Source organism: Zea mays, chromosome 7 (assembly GCF_902167145.1).
Source record: "Zea mays cultivar B73 chromosome 7, Zm-B73-REFERENCE-NAM-5.0, whole genome shotgun sequence".
In the NCBI taxonomy this organism is placed as follows: Eukaryota; Viridiplantae; Streptophyta; class Magnoliopsida; order Poales; family Poaceae; genus Zea; species Zea mays.
In genome coordinates, this window is record NC_050102.1 from 3,960,889 (window position 1) to 3,988,240 (window position 27,352).

Below are 27,352 nucleotides of genomic sequence, written 5' to 3' on the forward strand. Positions count from 1 at the left end.
TTTGCCAAGTACCGGGTGACACTCGACAAAGTTTTTACCGAGTGCGCGATAAAAAGTACTCGGCAAAGAAACTGTTACCGATATACAGTTCACCGAGCTTTATTTGCCGAGTATTACACTCGGCAAACCCTTCGCCAAACGTTTTCCAGACTTCGCCAAGTGCTTCAGACACTCGGTAAAGAAGTTGTTTCAGTAGTGTCTGTCAGACGTGCTACAGTTTGCTAGTTGCCTATAAAATGGCCGGGATCGACGGGGCTGCTGGAGCAAAGCCAAACCGAAGGAACCAAGCATATAGCGTATACTGCGTAGTCGATCATGAAGGATGGGGGCATGAAGGGAGTGGCTGGTGCGGTGGTGGCCGTACTGCTGCACCGACGGCTATGGCCGCCCGCTCACCGCACGGAGCCGTGCCGGATGGCTCCCTCGCCACGACGCCCAAGGTGACGATGCTATCGTCCACGCTGTGCTACACGGGGGAGACATGCATATACACTCCCTGCTTCACTCCTGCTTGCTCCTGCAGCTTTAGTGATCGCCTCTGCTACGTCATATTTACTCCACCATTTGCCTGAGGGCCATTCCGTGAAGCCACTGCCCGTACATGCACCGGCCGACGACGACCGCTGCCTCGTGAGCTTCTGTTCAATAAGTTATGCATGTGTGTTGACACCCTTTTGGAGGCGCCAATCACTTCAAAAGAACCAGCGGCGGTGCTCTCTGGTCAGGCGCGGACGGTCCGCGGCACAGGGCCGGACGGTCCGCGACCTGGCGTGAGGCGGCGGTGCTCTATTGTCAGGCGCGGACGGTCCGCGGCATAGGGCCGGACGGTCCGCGACCTGGTGCAGGAGCCCGGGTTCCCTGCCTGACGGCCGGACGGTCCGCGCCCTAGGGCCGGATGGTCCGCGCGTGCGCAGGGGCGGCGGAAGATCACCAGCGGCGCCTGGATCTCGCTCCCGGGAGGGACCCCGTCGGGGAGGAGAGATCCTAGGAGTTGTCTAGGCTCGGGCAGGCCGACCTAAACTCCTCTAATTGACGTAGAGTCGAGGAGAGACGGAGAATTTGGGGATCGAGAGGCTAAACTAGAACTAGACTAGAACTACTCCTAATCGTACAAGAAATAAATGTGAAATATAAGTTGTATTGATTCGATTGATGATTACAAATCGGCCGTATACCTCTCTATTTATAGAGGAGGGGGGCTGGACCCTTTACACAACTGAATTCCGAGCTAATTCCGAGGATCTAGCTAACAAACATAGCACAAAACTCGGAACCCTAAACTACTCTGGGCACGCGCGGACCGTCCGGCCCACAGGCGCGGACTGTCCGGACCGCGGACTGTCCGGCCTCAGGGCCGGACCGTTCGTGCTCCTTTTGGTGCCAAACAATGTGTTCAGGGCATCTAATATCCATGGATGCTTTATGTATATGTGTATTAAATAATTTAGTCCTGTCAGGGAACCGGGCAGAAGGGGGTGTTGTTTTATCCACGTAAGTTTTCTGGTGATTAAATAAAAGGGGATATGTTGGGTGTGTGCATCGCTCTCTGCCATGCGATGGTTGCTCTATATGTGCGATCGAGTAACAAAACGCCGTCATCATGCAAAAAAAAATCCAAAATCTTATACCTGAATTTTGTTCGAACGAAAGCAACACACCAGCTCGAGAGCACGACCTGACCTATTTATATTGTTTTCTAAATGCTTAACATCGATCGTCTTACATATGATTTGAACAAATGTCTGGGCTTAAGATGAATTTTAACAAAGCGACCTTTTATGTTATGGATAGAAACCTAGCCGGTCTACATTTAAGTTCTATTATTTCATGTGTAGGACACTTCGGTTTCTACACATAGTGTCTGATAACTTTCTCGAAATATTTTCAAATTTTTAACATAGGCTATACATATGATATCATGACATGTCAACAAGTTACATTACTTTCTGACTTTGTTTATGTTTTATACAATTTTTAAACAACTGTATGACAAGTTAACGATCATGTTTCGTGAGCATGGTGCTCGAAAATTCCGGTCTGTTCCTTAAATAGGCCATAACTTGTGCTAAATAACATAAATATCATTTTTGCATTCACCGTTTTCTATTTTCCGAGTGACTTGCAGCTCAAATCTGGATCATCCGAAGAAATTCAATTAAACAAACTAAATCAAATAGCTCTAGCAAACACTTTGATAATTGTGCCAAAATTGAACATGTAGATCTACATACTATAAAAAATACCACAAAAAGTTTGGTAAAAAAATAAAAGAATAAAAATATACTTTGCCGAGTGTCTGTCGTGGGACACTCGGCAACGAATTTTTTTAAAAAAAATAAAACAATCTTTGTCGAGTTCCTATCAGTGGGCACTTGACAAAGAATGCTTTGTCGAGTGTCAGATCAAGAACACTCGACAAATTATATTTTAAAACTAAAGAAAACTTTGTTGAGTACCAGATCGTGGGCACTCGACAAAGTTTGTTTACATAGTCCTAACCGGCCTTCTTCTTCTCTTAACTTGCCTTTCTCTTCACTTCTCGGCGTCGTCATAGCCATCGTCGCCCCGCGAACCCCTGCCGAGCTAAGGTATACATTTCACTGTCTCGGTTTATAAGATCTTGTTAATATATGCATGCGTGGATGAAATATACGTACGGATAGAATAGTGGATGAAGCTAAGACCAACTACTCAGCTAATAAAAATGAGTGGATGAAATATGTTGTCGATGTAATTTATTACGATGTGCTAATAATTAGTTGGATCATATGGTTCTGCTAGTTTATGTGGTTTTGTGAGTCTATGTTTGTCAATAAAATAGCAGTCCATATTGTTTAGTCATGGCATTGGCCCCTACCATGACATGCGCCTTGATCATATTGTCTTTTATAGTATATAGATTGATGTATATGTGATTGTTGGCTATCATGTCGTTGATCGATATGTGTGTGAATGTCAGCCATCATGCTGTAGTTTTATTTGCAGGTTTTAGAAACCTTCCAGTGCGGTGGAGGTGATGCCGAATTTTTTAGTTGATAGACTTGTGTTCTTTTTTTGCAGATGTCTTCCTAACCGTTGCGGGTCTGCCTGCACCGCGACACGTCGCCACTGCATCGACCCGCCACATCCCCGCTAGCCTGACTCCACCACCACCCTAGGTATAACCTCGATTTTCATTTCATGGTCGTAGATCACGTAACCCAGTTAGGTGTCTCCCGTTCGAAAGACATACGGTGTAGATATGCAGATCTTTGCATATCTTCAAATGTATATGTTTCAGATTGTCCACGTTTTTTTGGATAGCCCACGTTTGCGTGGATGGTGTTAGTTTCCATGCTCTACTCCGGTCTGAGACAGAGTTTCGACATCACCTCCCTGTTGTTCTCTGGACAGTACACTCTCCCTACTAGGACATGTATCCAGAGAACATCGGGGAGGTGCTACCAAAACTCTGTCTCAGGTCGGAGTAGAGCATGGAAACTAACACCATCCACGCAACCGCGGGTGGGATTAGGACCTATCCTCACCTATTAGAAGGTAGGAACGTAGTGTACATGCATTACATGTTTATATTAAACTATACTCGGTTATATATGTTAGAGGATGGAGGACCGTGAGTGGATGTACATGGGCCGTGTAGAAAGGAATGATGTCACCCTAAATGGATTAGAAAGACAGATGCTTTCGTGGAACGGGCATTTGGCGAAGCTGCTAAAGGAGCGAGTCTATTCCCAGGCCCGTGCAGCAAAGGTGCCAACAAGAAAAGAAAACCAAAGAAAGCCATGGTAGAACATATTTAGAAAAATGGATTTACGTCGAATAATACTCGATGGATCTTCCACGGTGAAGCACATCGTACGGGAGAGGAGGTGGTGAGACAATGCGTCGAGGATTATGATGCTGATGTCAGGGTAGCGGATATGTTGAATGACTATCACGAGGCACAGTTCGCCGAAGGACGTAAGGAGGACGAGCCAGAGCCGACCGTAACGGTGTTATATGACATGTTTGACGCGGTACAGAAGCCACTTCACGACCAAACAAAGGTTTCTCAACTAGATGTCATTGGGCGTGTAATGGTGTTCAAGTCACAGTACAACATGTGTCGAGACACATTCGATGGTTTGTTGACAGTTGTTGGCAGTCTGCTTCTAGATGATCACGTCCTGCCAAAGAGCATGTACGAGGCACAAAAACTCCTTCGTGCACTCAAGATGACGTCTGAGCAGATACACGCTTGTCCGAAGGGCTACGTGCTATAACTTAGACCCAGACACATATGACAGAGAGTTCTTCCAAGAAGATGGGCTAGAAGGGCGATTTGAGATAGACTTAACCGAAGTTATCGGAATGGAAGTAGATATTGAAATGGTTGTTGATGAGGAGGAGGATGAGGTGCAAAATGAGAATGACTTAGAAATACTTGAAGGGAATGACATTAATGACAAACTTGCGCCTTCAGATGGTGTTGACTATGAAATGGTTGATAGTGATGATGAGACTTATGATCTGGCTAACATTGACACATATGAGGGGGAGGAGGAGCACCCATAGGACGGCGGAGGAGGCACAAGAGGACAACGATGCCTAGCAGTAGGTGGAGTAGCAGGCTGCTGTCAATGCAGCGTAGCAGGATGACGATGACGCTCAGCGGGATGCCTCAGGTTCTATCGCCTTAGGTTCGAGGAACGTCTACTTGCAAGGTCACATGAGTCTCCCTCAGTGTCCCATAGTTCATGATAGGCGGCCGCTGATTCGACCCGATGGGGAGAGACATGTAACTATAGATGTTCTCGCAGCTTGTTCATATATGTGTTCAAATTCTTAATATAAACTAATACTTTTTATTTATCACTTGGACAGGTCCTAAAAGGTTGTGGAGAATGTAGGGGGTCACGGCCGCAACCACAATGGCATCCTCGACCTTCTGTGCAGGGAACACTTCCCTGGACTGGTTGAGTACGCCAGAGTGATGAGCCCAGCCTACACCTTCAACCACTACGCCGTCGCCCCTGATGCGGTAGATCGGGAAGGCAGGGAATTCAATAACAAGCGGAACGGGTGAAGCAAGAGTTGTGGGTAAGTCTTCCTATATTGTAAAATATGTCGCATTCGTTGCACATTCTTGAAATAATGTATGGATAATTTGCCTTTGCATGCAGGATTTCTTCAGATGCAAGGCTGGATATGAGGCCAGGGCGGATGTGGTGGCTGCCACAAGCTATAAGAAGCTCGTCGTGAACATGCACTACGAGGCGTGAATCTAGGCCATCGTCAGTTACCATGGCTCCGTCCTTGGGGAGAAGTTGACCAAGCAGGACGCCCGAACCATGTCGTTGACTCGGAACCAGATAGGGATGGCAATGGAGAATTCCCCGCCAGGGAATAGCTCCCCATCCCCACGACGAAAAAATATTCCCACGGGGATCCCCATGAATGCTTGCGAGGAACATTTCTTCCCCATCCCCATTCCCCACGGGGATAAATCCCCAACGAGGATCCCCATCCCCGTTTAAATTATAAATAAGACATATGTTCTTTGTTAATAATGTTAAACATTGTCACTTATACACATTGTTAGAGGTAAGAAATCATTATGCATACATCAAAATGAACATATTTGCACAATTAGTGGTCTCTTGACAAGGTAATTATTTATTTTTGTCACAAATTAGTACATGAAAACATAGTGACATGTAAGTTTAACGGGTTCCCGCGAGGAACAGGGATGGGGAATCCCCGTCCCCGTTTACCTGTCGGGGGATAAATTTTTTCAGTTTATATCCCTGCGGGGGAAGTTTCTTCCCCATCCCCTAAAAGAGGAATTTCCGTGGGGAATCAGGGATCGGGTCCCCATTGCCATCTCTAGGACCAGTACTTACAGGTAAATACAAAACTTTAATATTCGTGACAAAATTTTCTTAATTTTATCTTTTGATATGCAGTGTACTTGTTTTACTTTGTAGATGATTCCTTATTGGTGCGTCACGTATCCTCAGTTCTAGGAGCAAATGGTGGATAGGTGGTGCTCGCCTGAGTGGGATGAGGCGTACAACGCTAGCCGAGAACGACGTCTGATGATACAAGGTCCCTCCCACGACCAAGGTAGCCGCAACCTCGGCAAATATGCAGAAGCATGGGTACGCCCTCTTTTAATTTAGGTATATAACACTGGATTAGACATGATTTCTAACTATCTCGTTGGTTTTCTTGCAGTCGGTGTCACATGGTGGCCACCCTTGCTCCATCTTCTCAGCGCATGCTAAGGCTCACAAGGGCAAGGCAATGTTCGACGTCACCTACAACCCGAAGAACGGGCCTAAGGTGTATAGCAACCCCAATGTATACAGCCTCCTAAGTGAGTACACTACCATGGCACAGGAGGTCCATGGGCTAGATTATGATCTGAGAACCGAGGACATCGACGGAGATGTCCTCATGAGGGACAAAGGAGGCAAGAGGCATGGGCGGTACTAGATTGCTGATGCGGCATCGACTCGTCGTCCACTCCCACTCTGTCTAAGGTGTGAGCAAGGACCACGACCTCGAGCACAGCCATATGACCTTAGCAGGACAACTCACATCATCAGATACAACAACTCTAGGTTAGTGCTTCTGTATCTCGTCATTCCATGAGTTATATACCTTATCTTTGAGTTATTATAACATTGGGGTGAAATATTACAGGCCCAGCTAGAAGAAGAGAGGAGGGAACGGTAGGACATTGTCGGTACCCCCGAACAGGGGTACCCCCTACTACTGTATCAAGACGTAGTGGCCGCGTGGCTATCTTTTAGCCGCGTAGCAATAATGCCGCGAATGGGGCCAGGCCACGACTCGGCCCAGTCATGGACCGCTACTCAGGGCCCACAGCAGCGCCCGACCGCACCACATGGGAGGGTCCAGAGCCGCCACGTGTCCATGAAAGAAGGAATGCTCCAGGTCACCAACAGTAAGTCCGGACCCACATGGGAGAGCACCGGACCTCTGGGTATGCAGCCGGGACCCCCAGGGAGGTCCGGGACCACCACGTGTGCAAGCCGGGTCCGTGGGATGGAGTCCGGACCCCCCCACATGGGGTCCGGACCGCCCACAGTAGGGTCCCGGATTTCCAAGGCAAGAAAAGCTTAAAGCCCTGGTCAAGGACCAGGCTAGGGTCTGATGCTGACACGTGTCCGGATCCCATCCTGTACGCTTCTGCTCCCCGCCCAGGGAGAGACCCGATGCCGCCACGTGGCCCATGGCCCATGATGTAAGCCAATGGGTGGAGCCTGACGTATGACCTCTGCGCCGTGGGCTACGCCGCAAGCTACGCTACCTCAGCATTAAATACGGATAGGGCGCACCGCCTGTCCATCCCGCTGACAGGCGGTGTGCCCCTTCAGCATTTAATGTGCCCTGTCCACTCCGCTAGCAGGCAGCGACCAGGCCGTCTCGCAGGCGGCGTTCCTGTCCGTTCCGCTGGCAGGCAGTGCGCCCGTGCTGCGGCGCGCACTGTGCTCATCATCACTCACACGTTGCCAGGAAGGCTTTCGCTGTACGCTAATACTATGTAGGCTGCGGATATTAGGACGCAAGGAGATTGCACTAGCGACTAGCATTAGTTGCTCCAAGTTCTACATCCGCTATGTTCCTAGGCCCACATGTCGGGGCTCAACACCCTTGTACGTGCCCCCTTGAGCTATAAAAGGAGAGGCATGCAGCATTACAAGGCGGGGAGACACAGGCCAACTTAGATTCTCACCTCTCAAGCTCTCACAGCAATACAACACACAGTGGAGTAGGGTATTACGCTCCGACGGCCTGAACCACTCTAAATCTTTGTGTTCTTGTGTGTTCATCCCCCAATCTCGTAACAGGCAAAACTATCTCCACTCTCTTCACTCTGGCCGACAAGTGTGCCAGAGCCGCCGAGGGCCGTGCATGGCACTCGGCGCCATAGACCGAAGTCACCCAGACAGGAGGCTTCGATGCCGTTACCGAGGACAGCAAAAGGAAGAAGAAGAAAAATCGTGGCCGTGAGAAGGCGCATTTTGCCGCTCTGGTCGTTGCAGCTGCGACTGGGGGCGGAACGAGCGCAACAAGCGCCCACAGTCGCAGAGGGGCAACAACGGCTCATGCCCTGTACACCCCAACAGTCGCCACAGCGTCGCAGAATGTCGCGAGATCATCGAGCTCGCGAAGCACGTCAGCGAGCAGCGCGAGCAGTCAGACGGCTCCCCACCTCGTCGCCGACCTAGCAAGGAAAGGGTCGACGACGACGAGGTGGCCGCGGCTGAACAGGACCTCGGGTATCAGTCGCCCAAGGGGGTCCTGAAAGATGTTTTCACCAGAGACTCCGACTCCGGTGACGACAACTAGACGGGCTGCCGGGGGACCCCGTACTCCCTGGTCTACGGGGCCGAAGCCTGTCTTCCCCCGGAAACCCTTCTGGACTCCCCACGGGTCCAGTCTTCTGATGGGTCTATGCAGGGGCGGCTATAGCGCGAGGACATGGACTCCATCGACAAACTCAGATGATAAGCGGCGACCCAAAATGCACATCACAATCGGGCACCCAGGCGCTGCTACCAACAGTTCGTGCACAGTGGGGAGCCCGAGGTCGGTACCTGGCCCTAAGGCGAGTACTGAACCGAGAAGGGTTCCACAGACTCTCCCCAGCTGAGAGAGACCCTTCAAGGTGACGGAAATATGACAACCCGGGGCGTGCCCACCTTACTATAACTGAAGGAATGCCTTTTCCTAGCCGTGGAACATGGAGCATATCCGTAAGTCCTGCCCATAGAAGCAAGCCTAAGGGGTTAAGTTTTTCTTCTTTTGTAATTAGGTTTTGCATATGTTTACTCCAACCCGGTGAGGTCCGCCCTCATAAACCCAGCCTGTTGGTCTACACCCATGCATGTCAAGTTATAAAGAAGAGATTTACCCCCTCACACGTGCTTCTATGATAACTTTATCCTCTTGCTCCACTGTTTTATCCTGAAGTTTCTGGATATTATTTTTATCTAACCCACCCATATAGTTTCCATTCTGCTGATATAATGACATCCGAATTGAGTAGCCAAGGCTTGCAGTTTAGGACCCCTCTACAAAGGTAGGGGGTCCAACAGCCTGGGGGCGGTTCTAAAGAATGGGAGCTCGTTCCATGGGGCGGTCCGGAGCTGTGTAGCCGCTTAGCCTGGTTCCGTACCCTAAGCCTGCATGCTCCACCACTCTGTGATGGGCACCCTAGTATTTGGAGCTACAGTCCTATGGGCTCGGTAACCAGGGGTCCGGTTCTAGAGAATGGACACTTGTCTCCTGGGATGGTCCGAAGCCGTGTAGCCGCTTAGCCTGGTCCTGTACCGTAAGCCTGCATGCTCTACCACTCTGCGACAGGTGTCCTAGTATTTAGAACCACGGTCTAGGGGGTCTGGACACACAACTTGGCTTCCCAGACTAAAACCTACTGGTCCCGTGCATGTATCAAAGGATGGTTAGTATCAGACGATGGACCCTATGTTTGTGCTACTAACTCTCCCTAGCTAAAGCTATGTACAGGTCCAGGTCCCAGTCGAGGCTACCTCCTGGGGGTCGTTGCCAACTCTTTTAGGTACGCTGGTATCCAGCCTCGACACATCGAGCCTGCATCCCAGGGGGACCAAGTACCAGGGACGAGTCGGCAACACCGCACACAATAGGGACAAATAGTATACAGATAAGTGCTAATACTGCTTGATAATTAATACTCAAAAGTACCTTACAAAAGCAAAAGTTATTGCATCCGCTGTCAAGCGAAGTTCTAGCTCCATTTCTACAGGTGTAAACTACTAGGCACTAGCAGGGTTGCACTGGAAGCTCGCGGCCACCGTCTTCATGGAATCCTTCCAGGCGCCTTGCCAGCGGCGATGGCCACCTCAACACATGCGAAGAGGCCCTCACCCCTATCTTCCTACGGGGTTGACAATGCGGCCATTAAAGCCAAAGAGTTGGAAGCACGACGGCACATGGCGCTTGCGGCGTAGCCGGGGCTCGACCAGTTCATGGAGGCGGGCCACCAGCTCATGCGGAGGACGGAGCCGCAGCCCAGCTCGCTTTCCACCACCGCAAGGCTGATGAACATCCTTGAAGCTGAGCACTGACGAAAGGTCATAGCCCAGCTCGCTTTCCACCACCGCAAGGCTGATGAACATCCTTGAAATTGAGCACTGGCGAAAGAGCGCCACCCCCCGCGAGGTCGAGCTCCTCCAGCAATAGCAAGAAGAAGACAAGATCGACAGCGCCATCACGCAGGAAACAAAAAGCACGAGCTCCCCGGTGGCGAGATCGCCGAGGGGGAAGGCGCCAACGTGGATCCTTCCACTGCACGCTGGCGCGCTCCATCCAGGCAGGCGGCGCACCATGTCAAGCGCCCACTCAGTCTGAAAGCGCTCGGGATGAACTAACAAGGCCAAGGTAACTACGGTGGCATAAAGCAAAAGCCTTGAAGGCAAAGGGGCGCAGAGAGCTCGGAGGCAAAAGGGCACAACAAGTGGGAGAGAAGCGAGGGCATGACTGCTGCCCGCGGGTTCAACCCCTTTTAAAGGCACACTCTCCCGCTTGTGCCTCGAAACGCCATAGAAGATCTCCCCTGATGCACACCGGTGCACCCAACCTATGACACGGGGGCCTAGCCCCACAAGTCATGCAGCCTGTGTGCTGGTCTCCGAGTGCGGAGAAGGCGAACCGCTGCGCGTGGAGCATGCTACCGACCTGCGGTAGTGCGCCTCTCCATCTTCGCCGAAAACAACGGCCCAGCCTCTGGCATGGAGGCCCAGGCCCACATGTCATATACCTGGCGTGCCGGTTCCTGGGTGCGAAGAAGGCAAACCGCCACGCGAGGAGCGTACCATCGCCCGCGGTAGTGCGCCTCTTCATCTCCGCCAAAGACAACGGCCCAGCCTCTGACATGGGGGCCCAGGCCCACAAGTCATACATTTGGCGTGCTGGTTCGCGAGTGCGAAGGAGGCGAACCGACACACGGGGAGCGTGCTGCCGCCTGCGGTAGTACGCCTCTTCATCTTCGCCGAAGACAACGGTCCAGTCTCTGACGCAAGGGCCTGGGCCTACGAGTCATCCTCCTTGGGCGTCGATTCCTGGGTGCAGAGAAGTCGAACCGCCATTCGCAACAATACTGCACTCCCTCAGTACCACTGCAAGAAGACAAAAATGTGAATTTTTAAAGGCAGCGGGATCGAGGCGCCTCGCGCATGGCCTGGCGTAACCATCAGGCATGGGGTCCACAAGTCAGTCAGTCGCGGGGATAGATGTGGCAGTCGACGTGACCGAGGGCAGACTGACAGCGCGTGCGTCGCCAGATGCGCCGAGTTAATGCAACACATGCTAAGGTGGTGCCCCAGTCACCAGTCATGCCATGTTGACGCAAAGTACAAGTTTTGGCACCACCTGCAGGCTCGCATCCTCCCCTGAGGTGGGCCCGAGGGCCACTGTCGGTAACCCCGAACAGGGGTACCCCCTACTACTGTATCAAGACATAGTGGCTGCGTGGCTATCTTTTAGCCGCGCAGCAATAATGTAGCGACCGGGGCCAGGCCACGACTCAACCCAGTCATGGACCGCTACTCAGGGCCCACAATAGCGCCCGACCGCACCACATGGGTGGGTCCGGAGCCGCCACGTGTCCAGGAAAGAAAGAATGCTCTAGGTCACCAACAGTAAGTCCGGACCCACATGGGAGAGCGCCGGACCTCTGGGTATGCAGCCGGGACCCCCAGGGAGGTCTAGGACCACCACGTGTGCAAGCCGGGTCCGTGGGATGGAGTCTGGACCCCCCCTATGTGGGGTCCGGACTGCCCATGGCAGGGTCTCGGAATTCCAAGGTAAGAAAAGCTTAAAGCCCTGGTCAAGGACCAGGCTAGGGTCCGGTGCTGACACATGTCCGGATCCCATCATGTACGCTTCTGCTCCCCGCCCAGGTGGAGACCCGATGCCGCCACGTGGCCCACAGCCCGTGACGTAAGCCAATGGGCGGAGCCTGATGTATGACCTCTGCGCCGCGGGCCGCACCGTGGGCTACGCTGCAAGCTAAACTACCTCAGCATTAAATACAGATAGGGCGCACCGCCTGTCCATCCCGCTGACAGGCGATGTGCCCCTTCAGCATTTAATGTGCCCTGTCCACTCCGCTGGCAGGCAGCGGCCAGGTCGTCTCGCAGGCGGCATGCCTGTCTGTTCCGCTGGCAGGCAGTGCGCCTGTGCTGCAACACGCAATGTGCTCATCATCACTCACACGTTGCCTGGAAGGCTTCCATTGTACGCCAATACTACGTAGGCTGCGGATATCAGGACGCAAGTAGATTGCACTGGCGACTAGCATTAGTTGCTCCAAGTACTACATCCGCTATGTTCCTAGGCCCACATGTCGGGGCTCAACACCCTTATACGTGCCCCCTTGAGCTATAAAAGGGGAGGCATGCAGCATTACAAGGCGGGGAGACACAGGCCAACTTAGATTCTTAGCTCTCAAGCTCGCACAGCAATACAACACACAGTGGAGTAGGGTATTACGCTTCGGCGGTCCGAACCACTCTAAATCTTTGTGTTCTTGTGTGTTCATCCCCCAATCTCGTAACAGGCAAAACGCTTAGCCCCTTCCTCATCTTAGGATTTAGGGCAGGTGCATTCCGCCACCCGGCCGGAGATTTCCTCTCCGACAAACATGGAGGCGAGGATGATGGCAGAGCAGGAGGCGGAGCGGGAGGCCCGCATGCCAGATCATCAGAGGACGACAGAGATGTTCTAGTACATGCAGAACCTTGGAGCCGCACATGGTTTTGCTCCACCACCTCTGTTGTTCTCTCCAGTAGATCCTGCTCAATTCCGTACTCCTGTGATTATCAAAATTCTAGTCCAGTGTGATATATATTCATCTGGTATAACACATGCAATCTCTTCTTTGTGCAGGGACAATCTAGGGCGGCATCCAACAACCCTCATGGATCGCCCAGCCCATCGTCGCACAAGATCAGTCGCCCACCTCGTTGAGATACTTAGTGCACATGATATTATCTTTGTTGGTGTTGTTAATACTTTGTGAGATAACTTGGTCTAAACTTGTTGATGTTGGTATCGCTTTGTGAGATACTTGAGACTTATGTTTGTGAGTGTTGGAGACTTATGTTTGTGTTCGAACTTGTTTGATTTATGAGATTTATGGTCTTTGTGAGATATGTGATGTATATGTGATATCTGTGATGATTATGTGATATCTATGATACATTTGTGATGATTATGTGATATATCTTTTGTTTGTTTGGATGGAATAATAAAAACAAATAAAAAAGGGGCATGCTGGTCACTTTGCCGAGTGTAACACTCGGCAAAGAGGTACTTTGCCGATTCTTAAGATCATAGCACTTGGCAAAGAAGTTACACCTGGGAGCCGATAAAGTTTATTTGCCGAGTGTTGTGGCCTTGACACATGGCAAAGAAGCAAGCTTTGTCGAGTGCCTCCTAGTGCACTCGGCAAAGGAACTGACAAAGGGACCCGCTGGTGATCCCTTTGCCGAGTGCTAGTCCGGTGGGCACTCGGCAAAGAGAGAGCCTTTGCCGAGTGCCACATAATCCGCTCGGCAAAGGAACCGGCAAAGGGAACCACGGGGAGCTTCTTTGTCGAGTGTTAATACATTAGACACTTGGCAAAGTGTGTCTTTGACGAGTATCCCGTGGCACTTAGCATAGGCTCCGCTGCCTTCACCTGGCACCGTGACAGCGACTTTTATTTGCCGAGTACCGAGTGGCTCTTAGCAAAGTCTTTACTGAGTGCCCGACAAAAAGTACTTGGCAAAGAAGGTGTTGTTGATGTACAGTTCATCGATCCTTCTTTGCCGAGTGTCACACTCGGCAAAGTCTTCGTCGAGTGTTTTCTAGGCTTTGTTGAGTGCTTCAGACACTCGCCAAAGAAGTTGTTTCCGGTAGTGCATGTTTGGAAGCCAAATGCTTGTAATAAGTAAAAATATTCCCACTCTAATCTTGTATCTGAATTGGGCTACAAGACAAGAAGACCGGGTCAGGATATCTGTATTCGAATGATATGAAATATCCTACATTATCAATATTATTTTAGGGCTAGTTTGGCAACTCCATTTTTCTAAAGGATTCTCATTTTCCTAAGGGAAAATGAACTAATTTACTTTGGGAAAATGGAAATATCTTGGAAAAATAGTGTTGTCAAACTAGCCATTAAACTTTTAGTATCAAGGTTTCTGAAGGAGGGTTCGGATGTAACAGAGTGGATGAGTGTTCCTAAGGGCGCAATTGTGTCGTCGGTGCAGTCTCATCGCCTAGGCTATCAGTGGTAGTTGGGTAGGTTGTCGTTTTTTATAATGGACGCAAGTTCCAGCCTTTTGCACTTTCATACTGTCGGTGTTTTGAACCTCGCTTTGACAAGTAAATTTACTGTGCATGTTTCGGGCTCCAAAAGGTGTGTGCGGTGGGCGCAAGATTTATACTAGTTCAAGCACAACGTCCCTAGTTACAGTCATCGGTAGCTTGCGCTATCGGCACCACTGATGATCGAAACTCATAGTATGGGTTACAAGTGGGCGAGAAAGGGAGGAGAGGCTCCCAAGTCTCATATTGAGGTGGAAGTGGAACCGTAAGACAAGGGTAAAACCAAACGTTCTTATCCGCGGTAAAGCCACGCGTCCTGTAATACCCCATTTGTAATTTGCAAGAGCTAATACCAAAGGGAGAAACAAGTTCACTTTATCTATGTGGGAGTTTGAACTTTTTGTGCCATCACATGTGAACACCATATTTTAAAACAGATAATTATAAAGTAAATGCTACTAAATCATTGCATCATGCTGCGATTTTCTTTTGTGTGCACATTGTGACAAAATAAAATAACAAATGTGACAAGAAAAAAAATAATAAATTCCCAAGGTGGAATTTAGAATATAAAGGAAATTATATAAGTAAGAAAAATATATATATGGAGATATAAAGATAAAAATAATACATATATAAAAATATCTTCAATTTGGTACTGTTTATGGCACAAAACAATCTGAGGATAAAAGTTTGACACAAGTTTGAATTTAAACTAGGATTGAAGTTTGAATTGGAAAGGGAGAAAAGAAAAAAATATAAAGAAAAAGGCAAAACCCCGCTTGGGCTGCGTCCTCAGCCATTCGGCCCATTTGGCCAAATCCTTCGCGCAGCCCAACACCTAGAAATGTGGCGCCGACACCCTGGGTCCGGCCGCCAGTCTCTTGGGTGAGTGAACCCTCGCTAGCGCGTGGGCCCGAGGGATCAGCTGCGCCATCTTCCTCCTCCGAAACGACCGCGCGTACCTGTCGCGGCAGCGTCAACTAATGCGCGCAAATCACGGAGGCGTGCAAATCAGTAGTCTCGCCGCACAAGTTTTGAGGCTAGAGTGGCGTGAATTGGTCGTTGGAGGAAAAGCTCTGTCGTGCGCTCGCACTTCGTCGTGGTCAGCCATCGTCGCATAATCATCGCCGGTGAGATAACCCTCCTCGGATTCACGTTGTTGTCCATACGGTGTAGACCTATTTAGTTGGGTGGATATTCCACTGGGGGCCTCGGATCGCTTGGCTCCGGTGATGGGCGCCGCCGTGCGAGGGGCTACGCCACCGCCGTAGAGGTAGCTGAGTCGGGTGTTGGTCAGGGCCGTTGATCGGGAAACGAACGGCTAGGATTAGAACTTGGCGTACCGCTTGGGTTGAATAGGCGTAACCCTCTGATCGTGATCCAGTGACTGTGATTCAATCTCCGAAAATAAGATCGAGACCGTTGATATACCCATCAACGGTCTATTTGCATATGAGACCATCGGGGTGTCCGGACCGTGGGATCAAAATCATGCGGTCAGTTTTGCATACTGGTTCGACGTAATATAGTTTTAATCTGTGCCCTTCAAATCTAATCGGTCGGCTCTAGATTCGGATTACTCGTTCGCTCTGGTGCATATGCGTAAGACCCCCTCTGTTATTTAGTATTCGACCCGCCATCCGCATGGACTGTGCGCTGGGTCTTGGACATCTTACCCCGAGGCCCCTGGGTTCTATGTTAATAGTGTGCCCAGTCCATAGCTCTGTAAATTCAGTTATTTAATTTTAGAAATTACTTTTTAATACAAAAATATATGCTAGAACTTTAATAATTCATAGAAAATTCATATGAACTCTGAATTAATCCATTCCACTTTCTAAAATTTTGTAATTTTATTCTTTACCACTTAGAGTCTCTGTTTTGTCATGAAAACAGTAAGAAAAATAATTTCTCACTTAATCATATTTTAAACATAATAAACCTTTGGAAATTCATATCTTAAAATCTATAACTCTAAAAATTATGATTCCTGTTCCTAGGTTTTTATTTTAATGTGTAGATTATTACTGTGTATTTTGTTTACATGTTTGGTGTGATGTTAATTTTCTCTATATACTGTGCTTGTTTGTATTGTGGCAAGTAGAAGAGCCTATGACTGAGGATCCTAGTGAGCAGCAGATAGAAGTAGCTGAGCAGGAGCTCATTGAAGGCAAGTTGTGCCCTTGATCACTTTTTACCCAATAAAGTTCTTTAATATCATTTATTCATGCATAGGTTAATTTTGATGGGACCCGATAGGTCACCCTAGATTATTTATCTCATTACTTTGTTTACCCCTGAATCACTTGGGTAGTTTGCTATTGCTTTACATGGTTTTGGGATAATCATTTATTATATCTATGTTCCAATTCTTTTGTTATTATATTTATGTTCATGTCAAGATCATTAATGTTAATTGGAACATAGAGCTTAACTTGAGAAACACGTGCCACCACAAGGGAGGAATGGGACCCCTTGGCTGACTAATTAGGAAAGCTAGTGGAAGACTTCTTTAACCGAAAGGGGCAAGGGTAGTAGGGGAGTTGCATGCAAGGATGTTCTCGGGTTGATTTTGCTGCGATGGCGGTCAGACGGGGGATTCTTGCAAGTGCTCTTCCCATAAACTATAGCGGGTTTTCGGAAGCTAGTGGAACTTTGTAAAGGCCTCGTAGTGTTGCCCTGCCTCGCCTCCAAGGTAGAGGTGTATGGGAGTCGCGACCCCTTGGCAGATGGGTAACATGACTTATGGGTAAAGAGTACAACCTCTGCAGAGTGTAAAACTAGTATACTAGCCGTGCTCACTGTCATGAGCAGCTCAGGACTCTCTGATGATTAATTTATGGAACTTAAATTCAATTTGTCATTTGCATATGCATGGGATTATTATTAATTTTGTTCTAATACTTTATTTAAGGTTTGGTATTTACTTACACTTAGTAACTGCTAATAAAATTTTGACCAACTACTTAAAAGCAATGCTCAGCTCTAACCCCTGTCATTGATTAGACTTACACATCACATGGACTCCCACCTTTGTGAGTTAATGTCCACTGGTTCCCCACAACTTGTTGAGCTATGATCATGTGTGAGCTCACCCTTGCTGTCTCACACCCCCCACAGGAGAAGAGTAGGTGGTTCAGGAGGAGCCACAAGGCGAGGAGTTTGATCTGATCTAGGTGGCGTTTCCCTAGTTGACACTTGCGCCAAGGATGATCCTTAGTTCGTCTTATATTTATATTTTATTCTGTAATAAGACTTCCGCTATGTAATAAATACTCTGATGTTATTGACATTTATCTCTATACACTATGTTATTATATATGTTGTCTTCTTGGCGCATGTATGAGATGCACCTGGCTTTGTTCCTTAAAGCCAGGTGTGACAGAAGTGGTATCGGAGCAATGTTGACTGTAGGACGAAACCTAGATAGAAATGGACAAAACCCTTACCTACTTACCTTATTCGGATTCATTCTATACTTATCTCATCTTGGTCTTGTCTCACCTTTTGCTTTTCTACTCTGATTAATCTTATCTTTTCTACTCTAAGACAAGATGGATTTCACACCTTGGAATCCTACAACTATGATCTTCTTAAGAGATAGGGAACCTAAGACAAAAAAAATTAAAACTATTTTCTCTATTTTAAAATGTTGTTTGATTGTTCTGATGATAAATATCTGATTTGCTTCTTTGATTGATTGCAATATTATATATGGACATCTTAGTATGTACCACCATAAGGTAATGAATTAGCTATGGTAGGTAAAACATTAATCTAGTTAGCTAATAAATCCCCCAAAGTAACACGATTCGTAATTACTGCTTTGACTACTATTCTCTTACCATATGTATCTAACTCAGATGGTCAATACTAGGAGGGGTGGTGGAATTGATTTACCTCCCAGACGACACACTCTGAGGATATTTAGACAACCCCAGCCACAGCCGACGGAGATGAATCCTCCTAATCCTCCACCAAGCGGAGTTGACCCATTGGTTGCAGCTCAAATGAGGATGATGCAACAAATGGCGGACACTATGGCAGATATGCGGGCTCAGATGCAGCAAGAACGCCAGAAGATGCACCAGGAAAGAGAAGAGATACTCCAGGAGTTGCACCAGGAATGAGAAGAGATACGCCAGGAAAGAAGGGCGCAACAGCAGCTGCAACAGCAACTTCAACAACAATAGCAACAGCAGCAACAGCAGCAACAACAACAAGTACCATTGCCTCCACCTCCACCACCAGTTCCACCCCGTGATAAGCACTGGGAGTTCATGAGCCATAAGCCACCGACATTTGCAAGCTCTCCTGATCCACTAGACACAGATGATTGGTTGAAATCCATAGAGAAGATGTTGAACATTGCTCAATGCACTGACCGGGAGAAGGTTTTATATGCTTTTGGACGTCTGACAGGTCCTGCTAATGATTGGTGGGATTCATATACTGCTGCCCACGATGCTGCTGATACTATTACTTGGGCAGAGTTCAGTACGCAGTTCAGGAATTATCATATACCAGTTGGATTGATGAAGATTAAGAAGAAGGAATTTCTATCGCTGAAGTAAGGAAGTATGTCAGTCAGCGAGTACCGCGACAAGTTTATCCAGCTATCTAGATATGCTCCAGATGAAGTTGCTGAGGATGAGAGGAAGCAGGAACATTTTATTGAAGGACTTAATGGACCTCTACAGTATGCTCTAGTGGCACATATATTCCCATCATTTCAGAGGTTGCTCGATAAGGCTCTAGCTATTGAACACAAGCGTGTTCAGCTAGGAGACTAGAAGAGGATAGCTATATCTCAAGGACAAGGAAGTAGCAGTGTTCGTCCTCGCTACAGTTCACCCTAGGGTACACCAGTTCGCACTGGCGGAGGCCAGCGCCCAGTTCAGCAATCACCTTAGAGGACTCCACCGCCTCGTCAGGCCACCCCCACTGGCACCCCGACGAAGTTTTCAGGACAGAGTGCAGGCACCACTTGCTTCAAGTGTGGGAAGACTGGACATTATGCAAATGTCTGCCCACAAAGGATTGCTACTACCCCAGTTCAGAATAGGCAGCAAACTCCAGGATCTGGCAAGGGATACTCTATTGCCAAGGTTAATCAAGTCAGCGTTGATGCTACTCCGGATGGTGCTGACATCGTACTTGGTATGTTTTATGTTAATGCTATTCCTGCAACTATATTATTTGATTCAGGTGCTATACATTCATTTATGTCTGCTCGATATGCCAACACAAATGAGATACCACTGTTAAATATGAGAAAACCAATGATAGAAATTACACCTAAAGGGCCTGTTGAGGCAAATCAAATGACACGTAGATTGACATTAACAATTATGGGAAGAGAATTTGGAGCTACTGCTATAATATTAGAGGCAAGCAGTATAGATCTGATCCTTGGTATGTCATGGTTAAGAAAGACAAAGGCCATTATAGCATGTGGTACACGTACCGTAGAATTCACTAGCCCTAAATGAGAAAGATTTCAAGTTAATATTGCAGTAACCACCTCATCCAAACGTGCAATGTTCTTTATACCTGAGGAGTTTGTTGGCGACAACATCCGTGTGGTTAGAGATTTTCCGGTTGTCTTTCCAGAGGAGTTACCAGGGATGCCACCTGATAGGGAAGTTGAGTTTGTAATTGATCTTCTACCTGGAACTGCCCCTATTTCTAAACGGCCATACAGGATGTCTGTAGAAGAGTTAAAGGAACTGAAGAAGTAGTTAACTGAGTTACAAGAGGCTGGGTACATTCGTCCGAGTTCCTCACCTTGGGGAGCGCCGGTTCTGTTTGTACAGAAGAAGGATGGATCACAAAGGATGTGTGTGGATTATAGATCACTTAATGATGTTACGGTGAAGAACAAATATCTGTTACCCCCTATTGAGGATTTATTCGATCAGATGAGAGGTGCCAGAGTATTCTCGAAGATTGATCTCTGATCGGGATACCATCAGATGAGGATTAGACCATCAGATATTCCTAAGACGACTTTCTCGACTCGATATGGATTATATGAGTTCACTGTTATGTCGTTTGGATTAACCAATGCACTAGCTTATTTTATGAATTTGATGAATAAGGTGCTTATGGAGTATTTGGACAGATTCGTCGTGGTATTCATCGACGATATACTTATTTATTCCCAGAGTGATAGAGACCATGAGGAACATCTGAGATTGGTGCTACAGAAGCTACAAGATAACCAACTATATGCCAAGTTTAGCAAGTGCGAGTTTTGGATTGGCGAGGTGCCATTTCTTGGTCATATCATATCTAATGGAGGAATATCAGTGGATCCTTCTAAGGTTAAGGAGATAATGGAGTGGAGAGTAACCACTACAGTTACTGAGATTCGGAGTTTCTTGGGACTAGCAGGATATTATTGGAGATTTATTGAAGGATTTTCTAAGATCGCTAAGCCTATGACCTCCCTTTTGGAGAAGGGCAAAGAATTTAAGTGGGACGAGAAGTGCCAAGACAGCTTTGATCAATTAAAGAAAAGATTGATGTCGCCACCAGTGTTGGTTATGCCAGATCTGCAGAAGGGATTTGATATTTATTGTGATGCATGTGGCCAAGGCTTGGGATGTGTGCTCATGCAAGAGGGACATGTGATTGCCTATGCTTCTCGTCAGTTGCGGAAACATGAATTGAATTACCCCACTCATGACTTAGAACTGGTAGCTGTTGTGCATGCGCTTAAGATATGGAGACATTATATCATGGGAACCAAGTGTCAAGTATACACGGATCATAAGAGTTTGAAGTATATATTCACTCAGAAGGATCTCAACCTTAAACAACGTCGTTGGTTGGAGCTTATTAAGGATTATGATTTGGAGATTCACTATCACCCGGGCAAGACAAATTGGGTTGCAGATGCCTTGAGTCGAAAGGAGCATGTTCATTCAGCTATTGTTGCCCAGCTACCCGATGAAATTGTTGAGGATTTCAGGAGACTTAACCTGGGGATAGTTGCTCACACCGAAGGAGTCACTATTGATGTGGAACCTACTTTGGAGCAAGAAATCCACAAAGGATAGATTGGTGATGCTAAAATACAAGAGATTAAGGATCTTATTACTGAAGGTCGAGGTCCAGAATTCACGAAAGATGAGTAAGGCACCGTATGGTTCAAGGACAGGATATGTGTTCCTGATATTGGAAGCCTTCGTGAGACTATTTTAAAGGAGTCCCATGACTCAGATTATTCTATTCATCCTGGTAGTACCAAGATGTATTAGGATTTGAAGCGGAAATATTGGTGGTATGGATTGAAGAGAGATGTGGCTGCACACGTGGCTATGTGCGATGTGTGTCAAAGAGTTAAGGCTGAACACTAGAGGCCAGCTAAACTATTGCATCCACTGAAGATACCCGAGTGGAAGTGGGAAGAGATTGGTATGGATTTCATTACTGGATTGCCTCGCACCCAAAAAGGATATGATGCTATATGGGTGATTGTGGATAGATTGACTAAAGTGGCTCATTTCATTCCGGTCAAGACTACTTATAAAGGCTCTCCACTAGCAGAGTTATATATGGCTCGGATTGTGTGTTTACATGGAGTACCGAAGAAGATCGTGTCTGATCGAGGTTCACAGTTTACCTCAAGATTTTAGAGAAGCTTTCATGAGAACATGAGCACAAAGTTGAACTTTAGTACGGCTTATCACCCTCAGACTGATGGACAGACTGAAAGGACCAATCAAGTATTGGAAGATATGTTGAGAGCTTGTGCCCTTCAACATGGAGGAAGTTGGGATAAAAGTTTACCATATGCTGAGTTCTCATATAATAATAGCTATCAGGCTAGTCTGAAGATGTCACCTTTTGAATCTTTATATTGGAGAAAGTGCAGGACTCCTCTATATTGGGATCAAGTTGGAGAAAGGCAGTTCTTTGGGCCTGAACTGATTCAAGAGGTAGAAGAACAAGTCTGTATAATTCGAGAGAATTTGAGGGTAGCTCAAACCAGGCAAAAGAGCTATGCTGATAATAGAAGGAGACCACTGGAATTTGAGGAAGGAGATTATGTGTACCTCAAGGTGTCACCACTTCATGGAATGAGGAGATTCAAAGTTAAGGGCAAATTGTCCCCTCGCTATATTGGACCATTCGTGATCTTTAGGCGAGTTGGGGAGATGGCATACCAACTCGAGCTACCTGCTAATCTATCGGATGTGCATAATGTGTTCCACGTGTCTCAACTTAAGAAGTGTCTCCGTGTTCCTGAGGAATAGTTACCAATGGAAGAGCTCAGTATTCAGGGTGATCTGACTTACACTGAGTATCCTGTCAAGATTCTTGATACATTGACTCGAGTTACAAGAAATAAGGTGATAAAGATGTGCAAAGTATAATGGAGTCACCATGGAGAGGATGAAGCAACATGGGAAAGAGAAGAAGAGCTTCGCATAGATTTCCCCAACCTTTTCCCTAGATCTTCCTAAATCTCGAGGACGAGATTATTTTTAAGGAGAGTAGGATTTGTAATACCCCATTTGTAATTTGCAAGAGCTAATACCAAAGGGAGAAACAAGTTCACTTTATCTATGTGGGAGTTTGAACTTTTTGTGCCATCACATGTGAACACCATATTTTAAAACAGATAATTATAAAGTAAATGCCACTAAATCATTGCATCATGTTGCGATTTTCTTTTGTGTGCACATTGTGACAAAATAAAATAACAAATGTGACAAGAAAAAAATAATAAAGTCCCAAGGTGGAATTTAGAATATAAAGGAAATTATATAAGTAAGAAAAAAATATATATGGAGATATAAAGATAAAAATAATACATATATAAAAATATCTTCAATTTGGTACTGTTTATGGCACAAAATAATCTGAGGATAAAAGTTTGACACATGTTTGAATTTAAACTAGGATTGAAGTTTGAATTGGAAAGGGAGAAAAGAAAAAAAATAAATATAAAGAAAAAGGCAAAACCCCGCTTGGGCTGCGTCCTCAGCCATTCGGCCCATTTGGCCAAATCCTCCGCATAGCCCAACACCTGGAAATGTGGCGCCGACACCTTGGGCCCAGCCGCCAGTCTCTTGGGCGAGTGAACTGTCGCTGGCACGTGGGCCCGAGGGATCAGTTGCGCCATCTTCCTCCTCTGAAACGACCGTGCGGACCTGTCGCGGCGGCGTCAACTACCGCGCGCGAATCACGGAGGCATGGACCGAGCTCATGCCAGGCGCATAAATGGATTCGTCTGGGTGCTCTCCGCCTACCTCGCCACTTCTCGTAGCCCCACTAGGTCCGCAACCGACCTAATTTCTAGAGCCACCGCAACCGCGAAACCCGCCGTGGTCGAAGCACGCAACCGCCGTCGTAAAGCTGACCTGAGCCATTGAGGGAGCTTCGCCTCAACACCCTGAAGATATCAGTAGTCTCGCCGCGCAAGTTTTGAGGCCAGAGTGGCGTGAATTGGTCGTCGGAGGAAAAGCTCTGCCGTGCGCTCGCACTTCGTCGTGGTCAACCATCGTCGCGTAATCATCGCCGGTGAGATAACCCTCCTCGGATTCACGTTGCTGGCCATACGGTGTAGACCTATTTGGTTGGGTGGATATTCCATTGGGGGCCTCGGATCGCTTGGCTCCGGTGATGGGCGCCACCGTGCGAGGGGCTACGCCACCGCCGTAGAGGTAGCTGAGTCGGGTGTTGGTCAGGGTCGTTGATCGGGAAAAGAACGGCCAGGATTAGAACTTGGCGTACCGCTTGGGTTGAATAGGCGTAACCATCTGATTGTGATCCGGTGACTGTGATTCAATCTCGGAAAATAAGATCGGGACCTTTGATATACCCATCAACGGTCTGTTTGTGTATGAGACCATCGGGGTATCCGGACCGGGGGATCAAAATCATGCGGTCAGTTTTGCATACCGGTTCGACGTAATATAGATTTAATCTGCGCCCTTCAAATCTGATCAGTCGGCTCTGGATTCAGGTTACCCGTTCGCTCTGGCGCATTTGCGTAAGACCCCCTCTGTTATTAAGTATTCGACCAGCCATCCGCATGGACTATGCGCTGCGTCTTGGACATCTTACCCTGAGGCCCCTGGGTTCTCTGTAAATAGTGTGCCCAGTCCATAGCTCTGTAAATTCAGTTATTTAATTTTAGAAATTACTTTTTAATACAAAAATATATGCTAGAACTTTAATAATTCATAGAAAATTCATATGAACTCCAAATTAATCCATTCCACTTTCTAAAATTTTGTAATTTTATTCTTTACCACTTAGAGTCTCTGTTTTGTCATGAAAACAGTAAGAAAAATAATTTCTCACTTAATCCTATTTTAAACACATTAAACCTTTGGAAATTCATATCTTAAAATCTATAACTCCAAAAATTATGATTCATGTTCCTAGGTTTTTATTTTAATGTGTAGAATATTACTGTGTATTTTGTTTACATGTTTGGTGTAATATTAATTTTCTCTATATATTGTGCTTGTTTGTATTGTGGCGAGTAGAAGAGCCTGTGACTGAGGATCCTGGTGAGCAGCAGATAGAAGTAGCTGAGCAGGAGCTCATTAAAGGCAAGTTGTGCCATTGATCACTTTTTACCCAATAATGTTCTTTAATATTATTTATTCATGCATAGGTTAATTTTGATGGGACCCGATAGGTCACCCTAGATTGTTTATCTCATTACCTTGTTTACCCCTGAATCACTTGGGTAGTTTGCTATTGCTTTATATGGTTTTGGGATAATCATTTAGTATATCTATGTTCCAATTCTTTTGTTATTATGTTCATGTCAAGATCATTAATGTTAATTGGAATATAGAGCTTAACTTGAGAAACACGTGCCACCACAAGGGAGGAATGGGACCCCTTGGCTGACTAATTAGGAAAGCTAGAGGAAGACTACCTTACCCGAAAGGGGCAAGGGCAGTAGGGGAGTTGCATGCAAGGAGGTTCTCGGGTTGATTTTGTTGCGATGGCGGTCAGACAAGGGATTCTTGCAAGTGCTCTTCCCATAAACTATAGCGGGTTTTCGGAAGCTAGTGGAACTTTGTAAAGGCCTCGTAGTGTTGCCCTGCCTCGCCTCCTCAGTAGAGGTGTATGGGAGTCGCGACCCCTTAGCAGATGGGTAACATGACTTGTGGGTAAAGGGTACAACCTCTGCAGAGTGTAAAACTGGTATACTAGCCATGCTCACGGTCATCAGCAGCTCGGGACTCTCTGATGATTAATTTATGGAACTTAAATTCAATTTGTCATTTGCATATGCATGGGATTATTATTAATTTTGTTCTAATACTTTATTTAAGGTTTGGTATTTACTTACACTTAGTAACTGCTAATAAAATTTTGACCAACTACTTAAAAGCAATGCTCAGCTCTAACCCCTGTCAATGATTAGACTTACACATCACATGGACTCCCACCTTTGTGAGTTCATGTCCACTGGTTCCCCACAACTTGTTGAACTATGATCATGTGTGAGCTCACCCTTGCTGTCTCACACCCCCACCACAGGAGAAGAGTAGGTGGTTCAGGAGGAGCCACAAGGCGAGGAGTTTGATCTGATCTAGGTGGCGTTTCCCCAGTTGACTCTTGCGCCAAGGATGATCCTTAGTTCGTCTTATATTTATATTTTATTCTGTAATAAGTCTTCTGCTATGTAATAAATACTCTGATGTTATTATGACATTTATCTCTATACACTCTGTTATTATATATGTTGTCTTCTTGGCGCATGTATGAGATGCACCTGTCTTTGTTCCTTAAAGCCGGGTGTGACACGTCCTCGTGGGCCCTAGGTTCGCCTGTCTATCTCGTATTTATTGTGGCAGAACCTCCCAAGTTATCGGGCCCACATGCACCTGTCCTTATCTCAAAGACCTCAGACAGCTATGCATGTGCACCAGATAACTTAACAGGATCCGTCCGAGTGTCCCAAGGACCCCGGATAAACCACTTACAACCAGGATCGCAAGATTAAGTAAACACAAATCACACACCAACATTTTGCAGCGGAAAATCTTATTACCAAATTTTACAAGTTACAACAAGTTTACATTGTATTTATCGGAGTGATTGCAAAAGTGGTTCAAAGGAATAACTTTGAGATGTTATAAATTATTTGTAAGTTTGAAATATATGCTAGCTCAAGTGACCATCCTCAATAAGAAGTATAGAAGAATTACTTAGACTTATAAGAAGGCCGAGCCCACCGGCACATAACACCATCAACAGCAGCACAAAACTATAACCTGAAAAACAACAGGGAATAAAACCCTGAGTACGGAATTACTCAGCAAGACTTACCCGACTAAAGAAAAGACTCTCAAGGATATGCTGGCTGATTAGGAGTCAAGGTAAGGTTAAGCAATAATCAAGGACTCATTTTGCAGAAGAGCTTACTAGTAGTGAATCCTTATGCCAAAATTTTACTTCACAAGTTAAGTACTTTTCCTGAATCTAGATTTGTCTAATCTAGAGCATTCACTTGTCCTGATCTAGCTTTCTTTTAACCAACTACAATCATGTTTCACTTGTCAACTACGATGAGTGGTCAGTGAGTCGAGTCTCCATAACCGAGGAGCAACGACGATTCGAACCGATTATACCCAGCTGGAGATCCCTAACCACACGACATATGTAGCACTTAACCCTTGCATATGTCAACTGTTCCCATAGATCCTCCACAACGTGAACCGGTCCGCGCTACCCGGGAGCACAGTACTCCTCCATCCAGCCTCTAGCCAGGAGGGTACACGCTACTCCCACCATCTCCCACGCCCAGTGCGCGGTTGTCTTTTCACGTATGGAATAGCCAGGTTCAGGCTTACCGGAGCATGTGGTTAGTTGCAAAGTCTCACCTCATCAGGCCTACATCGAACGGTCCTTAATCGACACAGACGGGCGACCATGTCCGCTCAACGTCTGGTCTAGATGTATTCGAACCATTTTCCCATTTTTGGTACCCGGCAGG

The 27,352-nt window shown here is 46.9% G+C and overlaps 1 long non-coding RNA gene and 1 pseudogene across 1 annotated transcript; one reads left to right on the plus strand and one right to left on the minus strand.

The window, feature by feature from the left end:
- The first annotated feature begins 315 nt into the window (after positions 1–315).
- Positions 316–572, plus strand: LOC111589733 (uncharacterized; annotated as a pseudogene).
- Positions 573–2,155: 1,583 nt separating this feature from the next.
- Positions 2,156–26,604, minus strand: LOC109940956 (uncharacterized). The gene is made up of 2 exons (XR_002263738.1): positions 26,565–26,604; positions 2,156–2,583 (listed from the first exon to the last, which is right to left on the minus strand). It is a non-coding gene; the product is annotated as an uncharacterized lncRNA (long non-coding RNA).
- Positions 26,605–27,352: the final 748 nt, after the last annotated feature.